This window comes from Homalodisca vitripennis, chromosome 1 (genome assembly GCF_021130785.1).
Source record: "Homalodisca vitripennis isolate AUS2020 chromosome 1, UT_GWSS_2.1, whole genome shotgun sequence".
Classification (NCBI taxonomy): Eukaryota; Metazoa; Arthropoda; class Insecta; order Hemiptera; family Cicadellidae; genus Homalodisca; species Homalodisca vitripennis.
Genome location: NC_060207.1, coordinates 94,717,123 through 94,734,692, shown reverse-complemented (window position 1 = coordinate 94,734,692; position 17,570 = coordinate 94,717,123).

The window sequence follows — 17,570 nt, the reverse complement described above, 5'->3', positions numbered from 1 at the left end:
CTCAGTCAGTGAAATCCAAAGTAGTCGGAACTTCTTATCAGTAGAGCTTTTAAAGTGTATTTTCCGACCGGAAGTGATCTTTTATATTTTTTTTCGATAATTATATACACGTCTACAGTTCAATGACACTAAAATAAACGTCGTGACTTAATTCTAAGCAGCCATTTTACGTCCCCAAGACGAATTTGAACGAAGTGGTCGCTAATTTAAACTGTCCAAGTCCAAGTCGGGTCGCTAGGATGGCCTCTGGGCGCTCCTCCTGGTCTGTGGGCAGTATCTGAGCAGTTGAACTCAATGACTTGCCTGTCAACTGTACAATTTGCTCCTGCAGCAGTCTATCAGTTGGTCGGTGTGCCACTGAGGCCACAGCTTCATTGAAGAGCCGGGTGAGGGCGGTCAGCTGCGCAGTTATTTCAAGACGGCTTGTAGGCTGCGCTGGGCGGGGGCGGCTGGTTCTGATGCTGCATCAGCTTCTGGCGCCTCCGTTTGTTGCGGCAGAGTGGCTGGTGTATGTGGCCACTCTAGTTTCTGCCTGGGAGTCGCCCTGGGCCTCTGTGTGACCGGAAGGTCAGCCACAGATGCCGGCGGGCGAGGAAGTCGGTTGGCTGGGTTCTGGGGTTTCCTCCGGCGCTTCTTCTTCTGCGGCATGTGGTCCTCAGCTTCATTCTCCGATACGGAGTCCGCTGGTGACTCATCTCGCGCTGGTCGCTTGGGCGGCTGGGCCGTTGATCGCCTCACCGCTGGTTTGGTAGGCCGGGACTTGCGGCCTAATTGGACAGCTGCCGCTCTGGCCTCCTTGTAGGCTGGACACCCACGATAGTTGGCGTTGTGATCGCCGCCACAATTGCAGCAGTGACCCTTCTCCGTCGAGACTTTGGGGCAGTTCATCTTCAGATGATTTCTCCCCCCAGCGGACACATTTTCTCGGCCTCCCGCAGTTGCCGGAGCCGTGGCCAAAACCTTGGCACCGTTAGCACTGCGGCGGGCCGACCGGCTTCTTGTAGACAGTGACTGAGACCCTGACATGGAGCAGGCTTGTCACGTTGTAGATTTGGCAAGCCCGCTTAGTGTCAGGATTCTCTCGCTCACTGTCCCTGGTCAGCGTGATCAGCCAGCTCCTGGTAGGTCCCCTGGCTGTCCGAAGTCGTGCAACCTCGTCGACGGCGAAGCCCTCGTCAGTTAAGACATCGAAGAGCTCCACATCATCGGTGTCGGGCAGTCCGCTGATCACAACCCTAAGCGATCTTTCACGCCCAAGGTTGTGAGTGTAGAAGGGCAGCTTCTTGGAACATAGGTACCGCTGAACTGCCCTGAAGTCCTCCACGGTGGTCACTTTCAAGCGATAGTGAGCACCGTGGAATGTTTTCGTCAGGCCGTCCCGCGCCAACTCCTCCAACTTCTTGGCGTGGGTAGGCCAGTTCGGAACACTGTCCAGGAACAGCAAGGGTATCCTGGGCGTAGAAGAAACCGAAGCCGTAGGTTGGTCAGATGTCACAGTAGAAGTGGTGACGTTGTGGCCTTTAAAAAAGCCCTTTGCTGGAGCAGCGACCTTCTTAGGCGCCGAGCTGGCAGGTGGAGAGCTAGGCCTCTTAGCTGGCTTCCCGGCGCTTCCAAAGGCACGCTGTGCCATCTTCTTGAAGATGTCACTCATGTTGTTCCAGTAGTTGTTTACACAACGAGCGCTTGATGTCGAATGTTTCGCCGTGTTACAATTTAGGTTGCTTTGCGACGTAACGTGACCGCGCTCTATAGCAATACCGTGATTACACTACACTATCCGAAAGCCCGAGCCCAAAAGTATCGTTTGATACTTTATGATTTAAACGAAAGGACAATTATATTTTTAACAACGGTCACTTTAATCAATTAAATCAATCAATTTAATGTTTGTAGACAAGAGTAAATGATAACTCTCCTTTTTTTTTCTCTTGCTCCATGCTTTATTTTTTAATACGTCTTAAAATTTCGGGGGGGGTCCGGACCCCCTGGACCCCCCCCTTCGCTACGTCACTGCTTCTAGCAGTGAAAAGGTAACCAGATTTGAAATTAATGTGAAACCCCCTAAAGAAAAAGAACAGCAGATTGAATGCAACAATGACTTGCCAGATTGTTGGAATAACTCGCAAAAAACAGAATTTTGCAAAAGTTATGACTGGTTGTTTATTAAAAATGGAATGTTAGGATGTAGGACTTGTAAGGAAGTTGGGATCTTATCTGTAAAGAAAAAAACAGGCATGAAAATTTCAAAAGAATGGGAAAATGGTGAGATAGACAGTTATGGAGACACAAAAGAGATAAAACAAACTTCATTAAATGACCACAAAGAGAGTGCTGGCTATAAAGCAGCAGATGAAATTTTATCCGAAGCTAAAGACGGAGCATTGGAGAAAAATATCTTAAAACAGCGTTCCCAGGAAAAAGTAGTGACTGAAAAAATATTTCGAACGGCATACAAGGTTGTTAAAGAAAATCAATCCTTTAATGATTTTGAAACAGAAATAGATTTGCAAGAACTTAACGGGATTAACATGGGTCGCATTTTACATTCTGACAAAGCTTGTGCTAACATTGCTTTGCACATCAGTAAGGAAATGAAGAAAAAATTTGTAAGTGAAATTGAGAATGAGACAAAAATTGGTCTGATAATTGATGAATCCACTTCCTTAAGTAATAAGTCAAGTTTTATTGTATACGTCCGGTGTTCTTTAAAAAAAACTGGTATGTGTGGCTCCACTAACATATTTCTGGATCTGGTAGAACTTGATGGCGTTACCGCTAAAGAAGTATTTGACTCTTTAATGAACTGCCTTCATTCAAATGGGTTATCTGAGCAGTTTTTAAGCGATAACTTGACAAGCTTAACTTGTGATGGTGCTGCTACCATGCTCGGAAAACACAAAGGAAATGGGGCATTATTTTGTCAGAAATTCCCTTATATTATTGTCTGGCACTGTGCAAACCACAGACTTGAGCTGTCAGTTTCAGACGTTATTAAATCTGTTTCAGGAGTAAGCAGATTCAAATCCTTTATTGATAAACTCTATGTTATCTATCACGCCTCACCAAAGAACAGTAGGGAACTCCGGAACTGTGCGAATCTATTAGAGGCAGAAATTTTAAAAATTGGAAGAGTTTTGAGCACCCGTTGGGTCGCATCTAGTTTCAGATCTGTCTCAGCTGTATGGGAGTCCTACGAGGTGTTAGTACAACACTTCAAAGAAGCTTCAAATGAGACAACAAAGAAAGAAGTATTTTTTCTGGCCTCCTCAACAAAATCATAGATACAAATTTCATATTAGACCAGGGTTTGATGGCTGACGCTTTACAAGAGCTTTCAGAACTAAGTGAAGCTTTACTGCATTGCAACACAGATTTGAGCTATGCAAATAGAAAATTGCAAATCATAGTTGCTTTATTCGAAGAAAGGAAAACAACTCCTGGTCTATACTCTAAAATGGCCCAAGAAGCAGTTGACAACTTGTCTTTTTTCAGTGTTCCTCTCCAAACAAAAGCTGGTTGAGTAAACGACCAACCGATGAACGCGGAAATATTTTACAGAGTAGGTACTGAAAATGTCTATTTAAGCGAGACTGTTAAATGAAAAAGACACTAAGCAGAAACTTTAAAAGTTATGGACACTAGAAACTGGCCTGAAGACATCGCAATAATGTTCGGAGAAAACGAAATGAGGGAACTTGCTTCCAGGTTTAAGATTAATGAAAGGCAGTTAATAATGGGTTTCAGAGAATATATCTACTCCAGAACGTTACCAGACAGCCTCTGTCGGCTCGAGCAATCGATCAACTCGGTTGCCATTTCATCAAGTGAATGTGTAAGAGGGTTTTCTCAAATGAATTTAATAATAACACCTCTGAGATCGTCACTCAAAATTACAACGGTGTCGGGCCTGTTGTTTGTAAAAATAAATGGACCTCCTCTCCGGCTGTTTCAACCAGAAAAGTACGTTGACACTTGGCTTGTTTCTGGACACCACTCAGCGCTACCTGTCAAAAGTAAGGAGAGATCAAGAGAAAAGAAATATGATGAAAACAAGTTAAAGTTTTGGACTATATTTTAAAAAGAATCCGAATACAAAAAGTAACGCTGTATTGCTCTACTGCTATTTATGTTAATAAAAGAAGTTTGAGTTCTATAAAATCTTCTTGTTTCCTTTCAAGAACCTAATTCTTTACACAGGCAAACACTGTTTGTGGTGATGGAATGATATATAATAGAAGGGGGTGGGGGATAAGTCTCGGCAGGTTGTAATTCCGGTACCTCAATTTCTAGAAATCGAGCACTGTATATATATACATATATATATATATATATATATATATATGTATACTTTACACCTTTTGCAACACCTGAGGAAGAGGGTAAATTTAAATCCTCAGAATGTAGTATTATATATTTTTTGACATATAATAATAGAAAAAGCCACAATCTTGTTATCCCTTTAAATAATCTATTGTAAATAATAAACTTTAAACAAAGGACAATAGAGATAACTCATGAAACTTTTATCACAAAAGATATTACAAGAAACATAAATAATTGCAGTTAGGTACTGATGAAACCCTAACTGTAACTTCAGATGTTTTAAGTTAGCAATGAAAGTAGAGTTTACATGGTTGAAAGCCTGCTGGCTAAACAGTATTGAGGAATAGAGATGTTATGTTGAAGCTCTAGTTCTCATGTCAAAACACAACACAAGTTGTAGAATTATTTCACCAGGCTTTTTCAATTTTAATTATTTCCTTCTTCCAGTACCTCTTAACCTTACACATTTGTACACAGCTTTAACATCTCTCCCACTCAGCACTAAGGATTATCAGTTCTTTTCTTTTCCCTTTTAATCTATTTCTTCCTTCCTTGTTTTGGATATTCAAATCCTTTTACCTAAATTCTGTACATAGTCTATAGTTTCATTTTACCTATTTACACCACTTTCATACTCAGAACATGTCCTCCAAACAGCATTGTTGCGGTAGTATACATGATTTTCCTTCTTGCAGTTTATGCAAACTACCTTCTCATTGTTACTCTTAGCTTTACAATCTTTTGAAGTCATATTCTTTACTTCAAGGGAAATAATGAGAGTTAAATGACATGGAGAAATAACTATAGAATATCTGAAAGTTTTGAGAGAGAAGGAAAATCTAAGTAGGAAAGTAACTAACAAAAGAAAAAAATCACTCAGACAAATAATTGAGAAAGATTTGGACTAAACAGGAAGAGGACCCTTCAGTGCTGGTTACAATATATTAGTGAACATGTTTGGGAGGAAAGCAACAGTTTTTGCCGCAGCTGTTATGAGAACATGTACAATATCACTGTTACTGAGTCTTGCTGCAACACGAGATGTGTTCAAAAAGTACTCCATGACCTTTCCTAGACATTCACCACCAGACATTCTGTGCATTCCACCTAGTCTGGGAGTCAAAGTGCTCTGTTACTTATGATATTAAATGTACTTGCAGCATATTTCTCTATGTCTAAACGTCTTGAGCAGAGGGCTTTCATTAAGTTTTTCCAAAACCTTGGCCATTCTTCTTCAGAGACTATCTTTATGATGCTTGGTGACGAATCTATGGATGATAAACCAGATAAAATAAGGCTTAGGCAATTAGATGTCCACATTTCAGGAAGAGTAACCTGAAATCTAGCAGGAATGGTCAGAAATGTGTAGCAATAAATGGAAACTGACAATTTACTGTATGGAAGATCATTGCATCACAAAATCTGCCAAAAAGTTTGTGAAATTTTGAATGAAAAGGTGCAATATCTAAGCATGGTGTAGTGACCAAGTTTTCTACACATATTGTAGCTCTGGTGGAAAGGGTTGATTCTATGTGTTTTTTGTTTTTTGTTATTTACTACTATATTTGGATTTATTTATTTGTGTTTCTCTTTTAAAATTTAGATATACATTTTTTATTAGATAAGAAACTACTGAAATTAGATCATTTGATAGAGTTTGATTAAATTTCTTTTGTACTTTTTCCTTTTGTAATGAAATTACAGTCAGTTGAAGCTAAACACACTAGATGGCATTCCTTTAATGTAACACAAAAACAATAATAGACTCAGAATTGAACCTCACTAAAGAAGAAAAAGAAATTAAGGTAGTTGTTCCGCTCAAAACCTGGCTATACAACATGACTGTATTTTTTTGGGAGAAGTATGTATGTCTCCAAAGGTAATGTGAAAAGCTTTTCTATTTGAGTGGTTCTGCTGAGCTATTAAAGTTCTATGCAATTACACTTCAGTATACATTACACCCCATCCAAGCAATCTCAGGGGTCTGTCAGAGAGAGACTACTCCCTGTGTTCAAGAGGTACTTCAAATGTTCTACATATTTTGGCAGATTGTTTAGTGGCACTGCGTGATGGGCATTACACTTGCTGATATAACAAAGTACTTGCCATTATTCAGAAATAAGTAAGCTTAGCTATTTCAAGGGCCAAGCACTCTAAAGAGACTGATACCAAGATCTAGTTCGTCAAGAGCAGGAAAAAGACGTAAATCTGACCTGAAGATAGTGTCTTGTTTCATATTATCTACTAGCTGTTACCCGCGGCTTCGCACGCAATCTTAGAACCAAAGTCCTTATATTACTTAGTAAAAGCATTTATGATGTAATATGATCGGAAAACGTAGGTAGATATTATTTAAGTTCGTGGTAAATAGTATCAGAGTTTAACTTAATTATTATAATCATGTTTGGCACATGTAGGAGCATTTCTGGTTCTAATGAAATATATACATATTGTCACAACTGAATCTGCCTTGTCATCCCGATCAAGAAAACACAAATCTCGGATCACACAGGTCTCGGAAACTTACTTTGGTCAAAAAGCGTATATTTTCAGTCCTTGTCATATATTTCAGGTCTAATATATTTCCAGTACAGAGTTTGCCTTGTTGTTCTTCTGACAAAGAAGAAATATATATATATATATACTTACGTAGGACCGCGATGCCTACTTCAGTTAAATAGTGCCTACTTAAGACCATTTAAATTCACTTACCTACACAGTTTAGCTGTGTTTGTTTCACAGTTTAGCTTGCCATATTGCCTCGATCAAATTTTATATACGTTCGATTATCTAGTTCTCGGAAATCTACTCTGGTCAAAATCGTGTTGACATAGTTGAGTTTGCTAGGACTGAAAAGCCTATTACGACTTAGGGGGAAGTCCTACCTACTTCTTATGTACTTCTGGTATAAGGGGGAAATCCTTATTAAGGTTATGCAACATTCCAAAATAATCATTATTAAAGTTTTGCGTTACACTTGTTTTTTGGACTGTAGCCAGGGAAAGAATGAATCGTTAAGGTATGTTAGTATTCATTTCTCTGTTTTTCCGTAAGTAATTGTTAAAATGTAATAACATAATGTCAAGGAAGCCCACCAGTTTAAAGTAACTTATGTGAAAATATTCATAATTTTGTTCATTAAGGTTAGTTTTATAACAGTATTTAATGCATTAGATGATTTTAATTCGTCACTGGGGCAATCTGGAGTAAAATTTATATATTAATGTTTTATTTACTGTCTGCATTACACTACCAATCAAGCACTGTTTATTTATTATTGATAAAATTCAAATGTAAACAGATGTTTCAGAGAGTTTGTCGAACTATAGCTGTCAACAGCTGTCAAAATACGTTTCGTTCTTATCATAACATTCAAATGTGAATGTTTTATGGGTGGTAAAAACACTCTAAATGTTAATTCAAACCAAAAGCTATACCTGTTCCAAAGTTCAGCACAATCCGTATAGCAGTTTCAGCGTGATTCGAGGACAAACCTCGAAACATCCAAACATCCAAATATCCAAACATTCAAACTTTCGCATTTATAATATTAGTGGGAAGATTCTTTTTTCGGGATATCTGATTTAGAAGTTTTCACTGAAAGTGACTGGGTTGAGATTCCTATACCTAGAAATAAAGTACTCGTGTTTTTTGCAAATACTTTTCTCATTTACTTCATCAAAATGTCTTTAACACTTATCTCGGAATAGAAAAATAGAATTCATGAAATATAACATTTTAATAATGAATGTCTTTAATGCTCTAAGTTATTAAATTGTTGGAATGAGTGGTCCTAACTTGATTTTAGTTTTTATTCCAAAGCTAAATATGATTTCCTCAAATTTTTATATTATGTACATATTTCCTAGCCCCATCAATATCAGAATGCCCTAGACTCCAACAAAACTATGACCAAATCTACTTCTGCCCTTGCATTCATGTAACTTGTCGTAATATAAATAAATAATTAAAAATTAAATTGTCTTTTATGTGAGTGGATTTCAGTATAAACTTGTTTACAAAACTGCTTAATTTCAATAAATAATTTAAAGCTACCTAAAAATTAAATTATGCAAACAAGTACCATACAAACATTTTCAAATGCTATGACTAGATGTATACTGATGACATTCTCAGGGAGGTCATTAATCATTTTTAGATTATTGTAAGAGGAGATTCTCCTACCCACCTTAAGTATCTGTGTGAAAGTAAAGCTAACGGTCATAATGAGTGCTGCCCTGGGAGACATGGTCTCTATGCAACAATCATCACACAGGTATTTCGATTTTCCTAGTGCCAAATGGTCCTCTAATGCCATGGAGACCTCTAATTTTCCCAACTCATCCTGACAGGAGGATACGTGGTCAAAAAAAAAAAAACACACAAAGTGGACCATTGCGTTTTTAACTTTTTGAATTCTTTGGATGTCTTCCCTCGAGTTCCGTTAACCTTATCAAAACTGCCTTCTCAAACACCTTAGAAAAAGTTGATCCAATCGAAATAGGCCTGAAATTATCAAGTTCCTCAACCAGTCCCCCCTTATGTAACGGCTTCACTATAGACAACTTTAAAATGTCAGGAAACACGCCATTTTCAAACGAAAAATTTATCAAATGAGCAAGTGGCCTAACAAAATACTCCGTACATGATTTATGAAGCTTTGATGATATATTGTCGAAGCCAGAAGAAGCCTTTGCTTTTATAGATCTGATGATGTCAGATACTACCACTTCAGAAACAGGTGAAAAGAAAAATGAAGACTGATTGTTGTTGAAGAAGACACAACGATATGGAAGATGAACTTGCATTCAACATATTAATGAAGAAATCTTTGAACAAGTTGGAAACGTCTTCAGATCCCTAACAATGACTCTATTACTATCCTTGATGGTTCGAGGGATATCTACCGAAACTTTTGCCTTACCTCTATGCTCGTTCACTATGTCCTACACAGTCTTAACTTTATTTGAGGATGTCTGCAGTAAATGTTTAACTTTAGATGACTTAGCTTCCCTCACACTAGCCCTATATTGCCTCTTCAAAGAAAGGTAGTGTTTTCTTCTCTCATCAGAAGAACTCAGGTCTTTAGTTTTATAATACCAATGCGCAACCAAATCACGTAGCTCAATTTGCTCCTGGGTTAAAGACACTTTGGCATTTGGAGAACGCCCACGAATCCAAACTCTTTTCTCAGGAAAAGCCTCAACGAAATAAAACTCTATAGAGGACATAAACTCAATTTATCATCCATTGTTCTAGCTGCATAAACATCATGCCATGTTTCCCCACCCAGAAGATGTCTAAAAATACGAACATTATCCTCTACAAATAATCGCTTAAGCATAAACTTATAGCAATCAGGACTAGATAAATACCTGACATTTGAGATTTGTGCATGGTGATCGGACAGAGCATTTATCACGACAGAGCAACTGAAAATGTCTTCAGAAAGATCAGTATATACGTAATCGATTAGGGACCGGAGTTTTAAAATTCCCTCGTATATGAAGTTACTTTATTGCTTAAATCGTGAGATGCCATCATGGATAAAAGATTACCTATCTACTTTTATGTCAGCAACAGAGATATTAACATTGAAATTCACCCACAACAACAGTTCTAACTGCTGGATTTATAATTTTGTGAAGGCAATCGGATAAACATTCATAAAACATCTCATGTTCATAAAAAGGTTTCGACTTATAAGGGGTAACAACAAGAAGAGGAAACTGTCTGAATTGAAAAATCGTTGTCGCAAGCTCACACGGTACCTTTCTGACAAAATCGGGAGACATCTAAAACATTGTTTTATTGAAGATTTACTAAAAATGCAAACACCTCCCTTTTGGTAAATTGTACTACAGAAAGCTGTAAGACCAGTGTAACCATGCAGTGACAAAACCTCAAACTCAAAATCTCTCAGGTGGTGTTCAGATTAACAAATTATATCTACATTTTCGGCTTCAATAAAAAGTTGAAAATTATCAATCTTGTTATTTAGACCCTGAACATTTTGATGAAGAATCTTTACAGTATCAGGCGGGCTATCTAGATTTCCAAGATCTGCCACTGCAGAGTCCCCGGGGGACCACTCATAAAAAATCTGTGCAAGGAGTCAACACCTCTTCAAAACCCTCAGACAGCTGTGATGCCGCAATGAAAACAGACTCAAAAAGCGTAGCTAGATGAGTTATACCTCTCCTATTGAGGTGTTGTCTGTCTCGGGCCAGGTCACGCCTCCCTACAGAGCAGTTAGCCTCCACATAAGTGACTCCAAAGTTACCACACATCAGCTCAATTTGTTCATTAAAGTGAAAAAGGGCCTTGTATGAAATGTCAGTTCTAGTCAGTACACTGTTTACAAAAACTTTGGAATTTGGAAACTGAGTCCTTACAGTGTACAGCAAATCCGCCATGCTGTGAAGTGCTTGACGTTTACCCTGGCCGCCATTGTAACCAGGCCCCTCCTTGTAGCCTCGAATAAGATTGTTTGTACCCATGTGTAAATAAATAACAGAGAACTGCCTGTTAACTAGCTTCAACAAGTTCTGCTTGATATTATTAATTTTAGCCCCAAGACAACATTCGACATGACCCCCTTTTTGTTGAGTACTTTTACCTGCATGTCGTATGATTGAATCTCCAATCAATAAAACATTCTTAAAATTCAGGCTGCCGCCACTTGAAAGCTATAAACAAGCAGAATCTGTTGAGGTTTGACAAGAAACAGAGGGGACGGGCAGTAAGGCATCCATCTCCCCCCATCAATAGACTCAGACAGTTCAGCCATAAGATCGGGAGAACCAACATACCTCGCCCCCGACAGCACCTCCCCTTCCAGTCTTACAATTTCACTATTTAAATATTTAATGTTAGCTTCTAACAACTGTATGATGGTCAGAAATCTGCCACGTTCTGCCTCCATGTCAGAAATCTTGACCTCCAGTTCCGAAATTACAGTGTTTGTGTTGTGAGTGACATCAGACCCAGAACACTCCCCTGACTTAGTACCACAAATACAGCCAGTTTCTACACTATTCACTTGGTCCCGTAAAATAACATTTTCTTGCTTACAAAGACTGAGTTTTTCTTGGAGATTTTTTATTTCAAGATCACAGTCATATTCTATAGCACCACACTCACTACATTTGTTCCTATAACTAGAGTTAAGATCTGTAAACTTAGTCTCTTCAGTTTGTAATTGATAACAAAGACCTCCATTTTCAATTTTTAGATCCCTACAGAGCTCTTCTGTAGAGTCCAGTTTGGCCATAATGGCAGATATGTGAGGTACAAGCTTTTCAACAATGTCATTACCAAAAGTGCTCCCTACTTTTTAAGTTCAGAGCAGAAATTAGAAGCCAGTCCAATTACTTCATCATTTAAATGGTACAAACCATCCGTGCAATTAAGCATACCACTACCTCTAGTTACTGGTGGCATGTTGTAAGTCATTAATAAAATATACGTGATCACTAATTAATTATACAATCATATTTATAGCACAAATAGTCACAGAAAATCAGTAATGCATACAAGAAATAAGCACACGTTAAATTAAAGTTGACTTACTACACTTAAATACAAGTAACCCTTAACAATACAATAAAAGCAGCTTATTAAGGGCAGTTGGTCCAAGCGATGCGCCGAACACAGGAGCCGTGAAAAACAAGTCAGTAATATTGAGTAACACAAACTGCAGAGCAGTAGGGTGCCAAAACTGCAGGACAAGGCCGTTCAAACGCCCTCAAACAAGAAACTGCAAGGCCTACAATGCAGGAGAGTGTTTTCATTGCAGTACAAAATTGAAGGCGCACCAACAAACACTCGCAGCGGTCAGTTAGAACCGAGCCGGTCTGGTACAGCGATTAGTCACAGGCGGGATATTTGCTGCGGCGAGCGCACACTCCCTGCGTTGATGATGATAACGCTGCCTGTGATGAAACTTGCAGTGGCCAACCTGTTGAGTTGGGTTAGTTACTGACTCATATATTCTTACATACTTACACTCATACTCACTCACAGTAAACCTGTCCCCGCTGATGTACGGAGTTAATACATCTGGCTTCAATGAAACTCCGACACACCTGGCCGAAAATAATCACTGCCAAATAACGACAATTTACAATACAAAATCAACACAGCGAAATAACCCTTGTCAAGCTTCTGCAGACCAGGTCTGTCAACCCCCATGGTGATGGAAGGTTTGAAAGGATAATAGGATTTCGGACGTTTGCTATCGTTATATGGTACAAAATGTATAATACATATCTATTAAACATTAAAAAAACCATTTAGAGTGCAATTTCATAAAGTATATTTTGAGAATTTTGTTGCAATTTCAGGAGTACCTGAAGACCTACTTTTACTTGGTTATCAGTAATATGACATATATAAAATTCTGAACTGTAACAAACAGCTTTATGGTAATAAAATTAAAATCTTTATACCGATTATAATAGTGACAGGTTACTTAGTTCTGAAACCGAATTCAGTGTAGAATGGGATAAAAAGAAAATATATTGTGCAGGATGTTAGTATTTTCATTGCTTTCAAGTTAGTATTCTCTAAACACATAAACAGTGCTGTTTTGAACAAAAATTATTCTTTTAAGATGTTTTGCATACCCTTTGTTAGAAGCCATTCTGAGTACATTTTTGTCATGGAGAATAAGGACACACATTGGTTACACATATAGTAACGAAGGCTCTGCTAAGGAAATTCATTTCATGGACATGGACTGTTTGGAATTTTCTTAAACTGATTAGAATAGATGTACAAAAGGAGCTACCAATTAATTTAAGCTCATCATAATACGGTGAGCTCATTATTCTCTTATAGAGCATGTTGCATAGTCAAGATTTATCAGTGAAAAATATAGCTGGAAGAATTCTGGATATACCTATAACATGAGATAGGTTTCTTAATCACTGGAATCGCCACACTTGTAAGAAATTATAATTTTTATAAAACAACTTCATAAGTTTTTAAGAAGTATTCAAATTACTTATGCTGTGAATGTGACATACTCTTGCACTCAACCTGTTTTAATAAGGTCTCAATTTCTTAAATGTATTGTACTTAGGTCTCAAGTTTGTTTTAGACTTTAGTTTATCAAGAGTTTTATTGGTCAAGTGACATTGGCCAGAGGGGGGAGGGTTTAGTGATGTGTAGAATTTGAATGAGAGTGGTAGAAAATATTTGAAAGAATAACAGCATTATCGACATTTATTGTCATCATATTAAACAACGTTTAAAGAACATTACAATATTTAGAGGAATGGTATCTGATCTTCTCTTGGCCTAGTTGTGCTTGTGTATGCAAATCTGGACAATAATAGACCTTTAGAAGTCTCTCTCTCTCTCTCTCTCTCTCTCTCTCTCTCTCTCTCTCTCTCTCTCTCTGCCCCCACCACGGCCGGGGAGGATCTGGAGAATAGGGCCTGTAGCGGTCCCCTGCTTGTCGTAAAAGGCAGGGGAATAAAAAGGGAGAGGCTCGTACTTCAGGCGCCTCTCCTGTAAAACTGTGAGACCTACTACCCTACCTCAGTCGGGTCATGTTTTCGCTGAGTAACGGGCGTCACTCACAGTAAGAACTGAAGTAGAGGTTTGCGTATGTCACCTCGACTCTGGGTGGTAGGCTAGGGAGGAGTCCCTAAAAACCATCTACACGCCCAATCCCAAAGTTATGACAGAAGTGTGCTGAAGGGATGCATGGTGCCGGGCTTGAGGCATCACGAGCAGTAGATGCCCTGGGATACCTGCCGTCCTCCCTTGTATGTAGGCTTGTCAGCGCAAGAGGCTCTGCGTTGATTGACGTATAGGACCTCAATACTCGTGGGAATAGTATGGGAGACAACAAACAAAACAACAAACAAACTGAATTTTTGGACACGAATATGGCTGGTACAAGGACTGAGAGAAAAGACGAGGGTGATGGAGTGGTATCGGAGGGGGAAAGGAGGAGGATGGAGGCGGAGAAGGAGTTCTTAGAAAGGCATTACAAGGAGAGAAAACTGAGCAGAACTGTCAGGGGAGACGCGGACTCGGCAGCCAGTAGTCAGATGGAGTCAGAGTCAGAAACAGACACTACTAAAAAGAGGACCAGGTGGAGCCCAAATGATGGGGGGAATAAAGCGAAAAGTAGGAAAGTTGAGGAAACAGAATATGAAGACCCTGAAGGAAGTGATGATGACGATGAACTGTATCTTGGGCTGGACCCCCTGGAAAACCTTGGAAAACATTAAGGAAGATGCGAAACTGGTTTAAGCTGCCACAGATTGTAAAGATGGTAGAGAAAAGCTATGCCTCCAAGTTTGAGGAGTACATGGATGAAGTCCAGGGGCAGATTGTATTGGCGAGGGAAGAAAGAGCAGTCTTAGGGGCTAGGGTGGAGGAAGAAGGTGGTAGGATGGTGCAGATCCTGAGGACAGCAGTCAGGGAAGAATTGAGAGTGGGGCAAGAAGGGAACGAAGCAAGGAATCAGGCTACCTTTGCACAGGCCCTGGGAAGAAAGGAAGTGCCTAAGATCACGGGGGTGAAGGGCCCAGTGCTGCCAGTGCCAAGGTTGGTTGTAGTAAAGCAGGAAAATAAGGAAAGCGAGGAGATAAAAAGGAAGTTGAAGGAGCTTGTGAAGCCTTCAGAAATAGGGCTTAAGGTTAGAAGAAGAGAATGATCAGAAACGGAGTCATAATAGAGTCAGAATCTGAGGAAGGGGAGGAAAACCTCCTGAAAAATGATGCGCTGAAAAGTGCAGGTATGACAGTAGAAAAGTTGACAAAGAAAAATCCCATGGTAATGGTGTACGATATTAATCCGGCTTTAAGTAATGAGGCAGTTAAGGCAGAGATCTATAAGCGGAATATGCAGGGAAGTGAGATTGAGGAAGAGGACTTCAACACAGAATTCACTGTGAAGTACAAATACCAGGAAAAAGCTGAAAGGAGGAACGAAGTTAAAAGGAACTATATGGTAGCCGAATGCTCAGTGAGGGTGAGGAACTGGCTGAGGAGGAAGGGTAGGGTATACGTTGAGTGGGAAAGCTGCAGGATTAAAGATTATGTGGATTTAGCACGGTGCTACAAGTATCAAAGGTTTGGGCATGTGGCAAAGTTTTGCACAAATGACAAGCCATGTTGTTCGCACTGCGCGAAGGAGCATGTCTTCAAAGACTGTAAGAATACAAAAACGGAGGGAGCCAGGTGTGCAAATTGCAGCAGAGAAGACAGGCTAGATGCGAGACACCCTGCAAGCTGGAGAGGGTGCCCAGCGTATGAGAAAGCAGTAAAGAGGTACAATGGACAGATCGACTATGGAATATAAACTGGGACAGATTAATGTGGGAAGAGGAAGAATAACTATGGAGGAAATGGTGAGAGTTAGCCGGCAGGAGAGTGTTGCTCGTAGAGGAGCCTTATGTGAAAGATGGACAGATTAGTGGATGCGGAGGGAGGTGGTTTTTTGAAAGGAGATCAGGAGTTGAGGTTGGAAGTGCTATTGTGGTATTGGAAGATTCGATCGATGCCATGCTAGTCGCCCGAGAATCTGATAATACTTGCTTGAGTGTGATGCTGGAAAGAGGAGGGAAGTCACTGAAGATTGTCAGCTTATACTGTTGGCCGTCAGAGGGGATTGACGGTCATCTGAGAAAAATAGTGGAGATTATCCGGAAGAGTAGGGGAAAAGGAGTCATCGGTGGGGACTTAAACGCAAGATCTAGGTTGTGGTGGAGTGATAGGACGGATAGGAGAGGGGAGAAGGTAGAGGAAATGGTGGAAGCCTGTGAGTTTGAGATAGGAAACCGGTGGAGCCGTTGGACAACATTCGAGAACACCTAAGGAGGATCTTCAAACATCGATGTTACTCTAGGAACGAGGGACGTAACGAGGAAAATTGTCAGCTGGGAAGTTGTTGAAGAATCACTGAGCGACCATCGACTTATAATGTTTGAAGTGAAGGAAAGGGAGGTAGGAAGAACTTACAGAAATGAGATGGCTGAAGGATCGTGGAACCTAAGAGAGGTTGACTGGGTGAGATTTGACGGAGTTCTGGTTGAGGAGGTTGAGGGGCTGCAGTGGGAAGGAAAAGAAGCAGAAATATGTGCTCAGGAGCTTCAAGATGTGATCAAAAGGGTGATGGAAAGGACGGTGCCCAAGTCGAGGAAAGGCCAAAAGAAGGTACATTGGTGGACAGAAACAATAAGTGAGGTGAGGCTAAGGATGAGAAGATATGGTAAAAGATGGAGAAGGACACGGACTCAGGAAGACAGAAGAGCTTATGTCACAGTGAGGACAGCTTATGTATGGGAAATCAGGAAGGAAAAGAGGAATGTGTGGCAGAAGCTTCTGGATGAAGACGGTGAAAAGGACCCTTGGGGGAAGGCCTACAGGATCATTATGGAGAGATCAAAGAAGGAAACAACATTGGTCAGTATGAAGAAGGAGGATGGAAGTTTCACGACGACGATAGAGGAGACGCTGAGAGTAATACTGCAAGGTCTGTTGCCAGATGACAATCAGGACGAGGGTACTAATGATCAAAGAACTGTAAGAGCACAAATGGAACTAGTTAGCGGGGGGTTGGAGGAACCAGAATTTTCAGAAGAGGAGTTGGATGCGGCAGTAAAGCAAATGAAGAACGGAAAGGCTCCTGAGCACGATGGTGTGAAGATAGAGGTAGTAAAGAGGATGTACGGAAGGATAAAAGGGCATCTGCTCATCCTAGACAATAGGATGTTGGCAGAAGGAAGATTCCCATCAGTGTGGAAAAAAGGAGTGGTAAAAATATTCTTAAATAATAAGGACAAGAATCCCAGTGAGGTGAAATCGTACAGACCAGTGACACTGCTTTCAGTCTTGGGAAAGTTAGGCGAAAAGTTGATTGTAACAAGAATGAAAAGATGGCTCAGCGAAGAAGACTTATTAAGTGATAGGCAGTTTGGATTTAGGGAGGGAAGAGGAACAGTGGATGCTTTGATGAAAGTAATGAGGCATGTGGAGGAGACCGTAGAGAAATACGTGCTGGCCGTCTCCCTGGACATAGCGGGTGCATTCGACTCGGGATGGTGGTCAGAAATCTTAAGGGTACTAAGGATGTGGAGGATGTGGAGTGTTCGAGGAGCTTGTATTGCCTAATTAGAGATTACTTCCAAGGTAGAGATGTGTTACTCAGGGTAGGAAATGGAGAAGCAGGGAAGAGGATGACTCGAGGGTGCCCACAGGGATAAGTTGTTGGACCACTCCTGTGGA